Consider the following 8,555-nt stretch of genomic DNA (forward strand, 5'->3'; position numbering starts at 1 on the left):
AAATAAAATAGTAATAATAACAATAATTAAATAAGATAAATACATAAAAAATAAAAACAAATTAATGTAAGGACCAATATGTAAATGAAAAAAATTAATTGCGTTGCAATAGCAAATAAATTTGATTGAACATGATAGAATTAAGACAAAAAAAACTGAGGGACCAAACCTAATATAATCCCAAAGGTTTGATAGCAGTGCGGTTCTCCGTCCTTTTTCGCTCCTCTATATTTCTTCACGACAAACTAAGAAAAATGAAATTCTCTCACCATCCAACCCTAGCTGCCGATGATTTTAAGCCCTCGTCGATGCGCTACGCTGACTCTACCAGCGATAGTTTTTATCAAAATGACCCACAACGCCTTCTCTTCTCTTCCATCCGAACTAATCTTTCAAATCATTAATAAGGACAAGCAAAACTAGATTGGAGCGTTAGTCTATTCACTCGTTGGATCCACGTTGTTCATCGTTTAATGAGATTGAAATCACACAATGTTTCTCTCTTCGACTTAGGCTCTTCATCTACTGATTCGATTCACCAACGAACGCTCTAACCGTCACCAATTTAAGAACCCGAAAAGGTAAGCCTTCCCTCTTCTCTCCCTTTTGACTTCGTTTTCTCTCCATTTTCCCTTCTCAAACTTCTTATTTTCTTTGAATCTGGTGGTCTTGGATTTTACTCGATCGTGGGTTTTGGGTATGGTCAGGGTCATTGAATTCAAATCTTGTGGCTCTAGATTTTCTACATGGGGAAATTCGTGGTCGAAGCCCATGGTTGCTACAGAAGCTTCTGAAACTGATGATAAACGAATCGAACTTTATGGTTCTAAAAATTGATGATGCCATTAGTCCATCAGACTACTGAGGTATAATTTCCAAACTGTTTCACCTAGAAGATTACCCTGTTTTGATCGCCCAAAACTTTTTTGTTTGCTCGAGAGAAACATGTTTTACTTATATATTTTTGAATTGTTGAGCCCTCTGTTAGTTGAAGTAGCATGATGGACTCGTGTTATTGGCAATGATTCTTTACATCTTTAGTTACTACTTTCAATCATCAATGGATCGATTTTCATATTCCTCTTAAAAATGTTTTATATTATTTGTCTATAACATTATCTTTATGTAGAATGGCGATTTGTATAATTCAATTTTTTGGCACTCGTTTTGCAGGGTTTTGGGCTGGAAAACTTGGGTAATACATGCTTTATCAATGTTTTGTTGTAATGTTTTATTCACACGGTTCCATTTGTTTTAGTTATTCAATCTTTGAATCATCATGAGAAACCTTGTGATTGTATGTCTCTTGTTTAATCTTTGTGCCTTTGTTTTCTTTTGGGGTTTCTCGTTGTTTTTGTTTTTGTTTGAATTGTCAAGTGATAATGAGGGCTTTTGTTTACTTTGTGCTCTTTGTCATCACATTGAACTTTCATTAAATTCATCAAGAGTTGTATCGCCTCACAAAAGATTTTACAAATTGAACTGTATTCTTTATTTTTCTATTAGTAGCTTGATTAGTTTATAATTAATTGATCGTTACTTAATATGTTATAAGCATTGAATGATTTTGATTTAGGATTGATTTTTTAGTAAATTTTGGTCATTTTATTTCTTTAGTCATTGTAAGAGATATACATATTTGTTATCAATGTGCTTAGAAATGTGTATTTCAAGTATAGGGAGTGACTAGAAAAATACAGAAATGAAGTGTGTTCATAATTGTGATTCTTGACTCTCATGGACCTAGGTATTGCATCATTTTTCAGATATATCAACAGGAAGAAGCTCATGAGTTCCTGCAATGCATGTTACATAGGCTTGAAAGCTGTTGACTAAAGGCCAAGAATGATTTGTCCTCTGTTGATGATTGCCTCGTTAAGAAGGTTTATCATGGTCACCTGGTTAGCAGAGTATAAATGTTGCAACTTGATCATGGGTCATTATTGTAATTTGTAAAAGATGTATGTTATTATTGTAATTTGTGAACCTTTCTCCTTTAATGTAATTTATAAAAAGTTGTGGTATCTATTATAATTTATAAAAGGTTTTATCTTTAATTTTAATTTATAAAAAGTTTTATCCCTAATTTTAATTTATATAAAGTTTTGTCCTTTTACTAAAATGTTTTGTCCTTTAGTGTAATTTATAAAAGTTGTCCTTAAATGTGATTTATAAAAAAGTTGTGTTGTATATTGTAATTTCTAAAAAGTTTAGTCATTTATTGTAACTTTACACTTTTTATTTATTAAAAAATTATGAATTTTTTTTGTCACTAATACAATAAATTTATTATATTATTAGTGACAATATTAATAATTAGTGATAAAACTTTATATTATTTGATGACATGATTAATTTTCATTGAATATAATTTCTAATGTGACTAAATATATTAACGTCACTATGTATTTAATAATACGTGACGAAATTATATACATCGTCATATTTGACATTTAATGACACACCTAGCGTGACGTTCATCGTGACGTCAAATTTTACGTCACAAAAATAAACAGTGATGTAAATGTAAGTTTCTATGATGATATTTCAGATGCCATAAATAAACAAATTTATTGTAGTGACACCTACTGTTGTGTATTCAGATAAGGACATCACGCCTGCCAACTCACCCGTCACGAGTGTTAAGACCTTGGCCATAGTCAACCGCAAAAGTACCTTGCACACTTGCTTTAGGTGTTCTTGGATATCCTATACCACTAGATGATCTTCAGCGCCTGAACTGGACTGATGCGACTATACATGCATACCTAAGGCCCAGAGGCCATACGACACTGACATCGTTACCCAGCTCCTCATGAGTGTTTGAGCCTCACGCCTTAACTAGCTCCTGAAGTGTGTTGTATACTGAAAATGTCCTACTAGGGAAACTAAGGTAACTTGGGTATACCCTAACACAATTAGACTCATTAAGGTGAGTTCATCCTCTCACAAGCTTCTATCTCACTCGTTCTCTCATCTAGAATGTTATGCGAAAGATTATTAGTCTATTACTACTATTATCTATTAGGATGATCTATTATGGTCGTTCGTTACTTAAGGGTATTTTAGTTATTCTCTACCTCTAGGAAATTCTTTATGTTATTCACTGGTTGTACTATTCACTAGCCCGATATCTGACTCAGGGTCAACACTGGGTAACGACACTCTGATCGCTCTTATTGAACTTCTTTTCAATACCCCTCGAATTGAAAGGACAACTTACACCTCCTAGGTTCATTGACGTTCTTGAAGGCCACGTTTTCTGCTATTTCTAAATCTGAATTGCTTATTGTACCACTGGTCAGTACATTCCCCTACAACGATCCTTGTTCTCAACTATCTTGACTAAAGATATTTCGACATAGTCAACCGCAAAAGTACCTTGCACACTTGCTTTAGGTGTTCTCGGATATCCTATACCACTAGATGATCTTCAGCGCCTAAACTGGACTGATGCGACTATACATGCATACCTAAGGCCCAGAGGCCATACGACACTGACATCGTTACCCAACTCCTCATGAGTGTTTGAGCCTCACGCCTTAACTAGCTCCTGAAGTGTGTTGTATACTGAAAATGTCCTACTAGGGAAACTAAGGTAACTTGGGTATACCCTAGCACAATTAGACTCATTAAGGTGAGTTCATCCTCTCACAAGCTTCTATCTCACTCGTTCTCTCATCTAGAATGTTATGCGAAGGATTATTAGTCTATTACTACTATTATCTATTAGGATGATCTATTATGGTCGTTCGTTACTTAAGGGTATTTTAGTTATTCTCTACCTCTAGGAAATTCTTTATGTTATTCACTGGTTGTATTATTTACTAGCCTGATATCTGACTCAGGGTCAACACTGGGTAGCGACACTCTGATCGCTCTTATTGAACTTCTTTTCAATACCCCTCGAATTGAAAGGACAACTTACACCTCCTAGGTTCATCTATTTCTAAATCTGAATTGCTTATTGTACCACTGGTCAGTACATTCCCCTACAACGATCCTTGTTCTCAACTATCTTGACTAAAGATATTTCGACATAGTCAACCGCAAAAGTACCTTGCACACTTGCTTTATGTGTTCTCAGATATCCTATACCACTAGATGATCTTCAGCGCCTGAACTGGACTGATGCGACTATACATGCATACCTAAGGCCCAGAGGCCATACGACACTGACATCGTTACCCAACTCCTCACGAGTGTTTGAGCCTCACGCCTTAACTAGCTCCTGAAGTGTGTTGTATACTGAAAATGTCCTACTAGGGAAACTAAGGTAACTTGGGTATACCCTAGCACAATTAGACTCATTAAGGTGAGTTCATCCTCTCACAAGCTTCTATCTCACTCGTTCTCTCATCTAGAATGTTATGCGAAGGATTATTAGTCTATTACTACTATTATCTATTAGGATGATCTATTATGGTCGTTCGTTACTTAAGGGTATTTTAGTTATTCTCTACCTCTAGAAAATTCTTTATGTTATTCACTGGTTGTACTATTTACTAGCCCGAAATCTGACTCAGGGTCAACACTGGGTAGCGACACTCTGATCGCTCTTATTGAACTTGTTTTCAATACCCCTCGAATTGAAAGGACAACTTACACCTCCTAGGTTCATTGACATTCTCGAAGGCCACGTTTTCCGCTATTTCTAAATCTGAATTGCTTATTGTACCACTGGTCAGTACATTCCCCTACAACGATCCTTGTTCTCAACTATCTTGACTAAAGATATTTCGACATAGTCAACCGCAAAAGTACCTTGCACACTTGCTTTATGTGTTCTCGGATATCCTATACCACTAGATGATCTTCAGCGCCTGAACTGGACTGATGCGACTATACATGCATACCTAAGGCCCAGAGGCCATACGACACTGACATCGTTACCCAACTCCTCATGAGTGTTTGAGCCTCACGCCTTAACTAGCTCCTGAAGTGTGTTGTATACTGAAAATGTCCTACTAGGGAAACTAAGGTAACTTGGGTATACCCTAGCACAATTAGACTCATTAAGGTGAGTTCATCCTCTCACAAGCTTCTATCTCACTCGTTCTCTCATCCAGAATGTTATGCGAAGGATTATTAGTCTATTACTACTATTATCTATTAGGATGATCTATTCTGGTCGTTCGTTACTTAAGGGTATTTTAGTTATTCTCTACCTCTAGGAAATTCTTTATGTTATTCACTGGTTGTACTATTCGCTAGCCCGATATCTGACTCAGGGTCAACACTGGGTAGCGACACTCTGATCGCTCTTATTGAACTTCTTTTCAATACCCCTCGAATTGAAAGGACAACTTACACCTCCTAGGTTCATTGACGTTCTCGAAGGCCACGTTTTTCGCTTTTTCTAAATCTGAATTGCTTATTGTACCACTGGTCAGTACATTCCCCTACAAAGATCCTTGTTCTCAACTATCTGTACACGTTCTTGACTAAAGATATTTCGACATATTTTGCTTAGTATGGTTACATCGATTGTAACCCACCTCTAAACACATTTCTTAACATTTATTCTAATATTTTACAGATATTTGATCCCATTTATGATTATAGTATGGGTCTAGGGCTTCCCAGACAACATTTTAGGCCCTTTTGGACATTTTAGGCAAGGGTTTCAAAACCATAATGCAATTTCTACATTCTAGACAAGGGGTTTTGAAACCGCTGCTGCAGATTACCCTGTTCTTACGAGAAAGCTCTCCAGATCACTTTCAAAACGTTCCCAAGGTCTCCAAATGTTTAATAAATCTTATAGAAATTATTTAAGGTCATCTAGCACTATAAAAACACTAGTTTTTATCCATGAAAAGAATCAAACACAACCCTAATATACCCAATACTCAAATCTTCAACAAGCATTTTGATTTATGGAAGTCATGACACCACAAATGATTAGAAATACACTACCAATGTGTTTGAATCCTGAAATAGAGCTCCTTTAGCTAGAAAATACCCTCTACCAAGTCTTAGATGGTAAAATCCCCAATTCTCTTGCAACCAAATAACTCAAAGCTTTAAATTATTAAAACGATGTCGCTGGAGGTATTATGAACGAAATTGAAGCTTAAAATAAGTAGGAAATGGCTCCAGGGACTTACCTTTAACTTATGGAACTTGGATAGGAAGAAGAGAGGAAAATGAGAAGGAAGGAAAAAACTAAGAAAAGAATAAGATAAAGAGAAATAAAAAGCTTCCATCATTTTAAAATAGGGTAATAGAACTTTTGGTCCTTCCTCATCCTATACTATTTTAAAATCTCTTTTTTATAACTAATTGGTCCCTATTCAAACCCAATTAAGCCCAACAACTTAAATAATGAAATCTATGGTGTCAACTTGCCTATCAGGTACCTGAAACTACTAGCCAGGACTTTGGTGTGTTATAGACCCGAAAAGGTTTTGAATAAACCCATTACCCATATAAGAAGCCTTAGTCCAAAATTGAGTCTGTTTGGGTTTTAATGAGCCCAAATATAGATAACTTTTTTTTTGTACTTTTTAATTGGGGCCAAAATTGAGGGACCAAGGCTTGTGATGAAACAAAGGTTGAAAATGACTAAAGTTGAGGGAGACAAGAATGGTGAGGAAATTGAGAAGAGAATAGAGTCTGTTTGGGATTTACCCATTTAATTTTTCAAAGGTTGAATCTCATTTTTGGGAATGAGGTCACAGAGTTGAGAGAAGAAACAAAGCTTCATTCTCTTCTCAATTTCCTCACCATTCTTGTCTCCTTCTCTATTTCAAAATATATCTTTTTCCCCTTAGAACTTAGAGAAATGAAGTAACTTTGTTACCTTTCAAGCTTAATCCAAAATTCTGAAGGTAAGAATCATAGTCTTCTCCTCTAGAGCTTCCATTCAAGCCCTTAATATCAAGATTTGGCTATGATGACCATATGGTGGGTGGTTTTGTGGGGTTTAGAAACTCTTGCTAAACCAGATTGTTTTTGGTAGTTTTGAGCCTTAGGGAACCTTTTTAACTTTTTTTAGGCTCCTAAGTGAATTAGTAACTCCATTACTTGTTTCTTGATTAGTGAAAGAAGTTAAGAAAGCTCCAAAAGCAAAGGCAAGGAAAAGCTCCATTACTTGTCTGAATTTGCTTTGATTTTGTATATGATTGCGTTCTGTTTTAACGTCAGAACGTTTTTTGAAATTATATTTCTTTTTATAAATTGTTTTATGATTTTAAATTGTTTTTTTATAAAAGTTTACGTTTTTATATAATTTTACTACGGGTCGTTTCGGTTTTGGGGTGTTACATTCGACATCCTTAGCCAAAAGGCTATATCTATTCTTCAATCGACGAGTGTGCGCTTGCACCTATTACGGCCACATATCTACCGATCACTAGCCTGAACACCGTTTTAACTTCATACAGCAGAACGTTAAAAGATTTGGCATCAACCTTCAATTTGATAACATCATCAATCCTATTTTGAATGCTTGAGATTATTTGAATCTTAACCTAATCAAAAGCTATGTTGTACTGATACGGGTATGGGCGGAAAACGATAATTTCTAAAATTAAAGTGTACGGGGACGGCAATTGTACAATATATAAAAAAATTTAAATTATAAATAAATATAAAAAATCATAAATAAAGTTAATACTTCATAGAAAATTAAAAAATAAAATTCATAAATAAATCATAATATTAAATTATCAAATCTCAATACTCAAACAATAAATTAAGTCTAAAATAATATTAAAAAACACAAATCAAACATTGTAAACATATTCCAAATTAAAATAAGTACTCCGATTTTTATTCTTTTTTAGTACCTAAACTTTAATTTTTTAAATCATGCATAACATTTAGTTTAAGTTTCAATTTGGTATCCCATTGTGAAAAAGTTATAGATCTATGGACGTGATATTTTTATTTTTTTTCTCAATGATGATGTTCCATTATTTTATAATGACAAATCAATATTATCATTATGTATTTAATGTTAGGAATGATTTAAAAAAAAAGTTTAGATACCAAAACAATACAAAAATAATAATTTAAGTACTAAATAGATGGTTTACGCAAGTCTAATACTTGATTTTTTATGTCGTTACCCATTTTCAGCTTCCCCCAACTGATGGAAGCTCATCAATGCCTCCTCTTTATCTCCCTCCTTTAACTTTCGTTTCAACTCAGTAATTTCATGACGAATCATTTCTTCATTCACTTATATATACTGATCGCTTTACGCTTCAAATAATCTATCCCCTTTTGTTTCTATGGATCATAGAAACGAGTTTTCAGATTTCAACGAAATCAGCAGCACCTGCTATATCGTCACCGCCTAAACGCTTACTTCATCAGAACCGTAGAGTATTCCTAACCGGGGACGCATGTGATAATCACATGTCATCCCCGAAACGTCCCCGGGTAAGCATTGAAATGTCCCCGATGTGTTTAGCCGTACCCTTCCACATGGCACGTCCCCTGTACATACCCTAGCAGTCCCCGTGCCGTTCCCGTGATAGTTCCCGTATCAGGTACTGAACCGTGGGAAGGAGTGCCGACCCAGTGCTTCATAGATCAAAAGACGA

At 35.1% G+C, this 8,555-nt stretch overlaps 1 long non-coding RNA gene across 1 annotated transcript; it reads left to right on the forward strand.

The window, feature by feature from the left end:
• Nucleotides 1-265: 265 nt before the first annotated feature.
• Nucleotides 266-2,043, forward strand: LOC120155837. Its single transcript, XR_005519006.1, has 4 exons — nucleotides 266-581; nucleotides 708-866; nucleotides 1,174-1,195; nucleotides 1,767-2,043. It is a non-coding gene; the product is annotated as an uncharacterized LOC120155837 (long non-coding RNA).
• The last annotated feature ends 6,512 nt before the right edge of the window (nucleotides 2,044-8,555 follow it).

The sequence above is a fragment of the Hibiscus syriacus genome, unplaced genomic scaffold (genome assembly GCF_006381635.1).
Source record: "Hibiscus syriacus cultivar Baekdansim isolate YM2019G1 unplaced genomic scaffold, ASM638163v2 tig00111208_pilon, whole genome shotgun sequence".
Taxonomy (NCBI): domain Eukaryota; kingdom Viridiplantae; phylum Streptophyta; class Magnoliopsida; order Malvales; family Malvaceae; genus Hibiscus; species Hibiscus syriacus.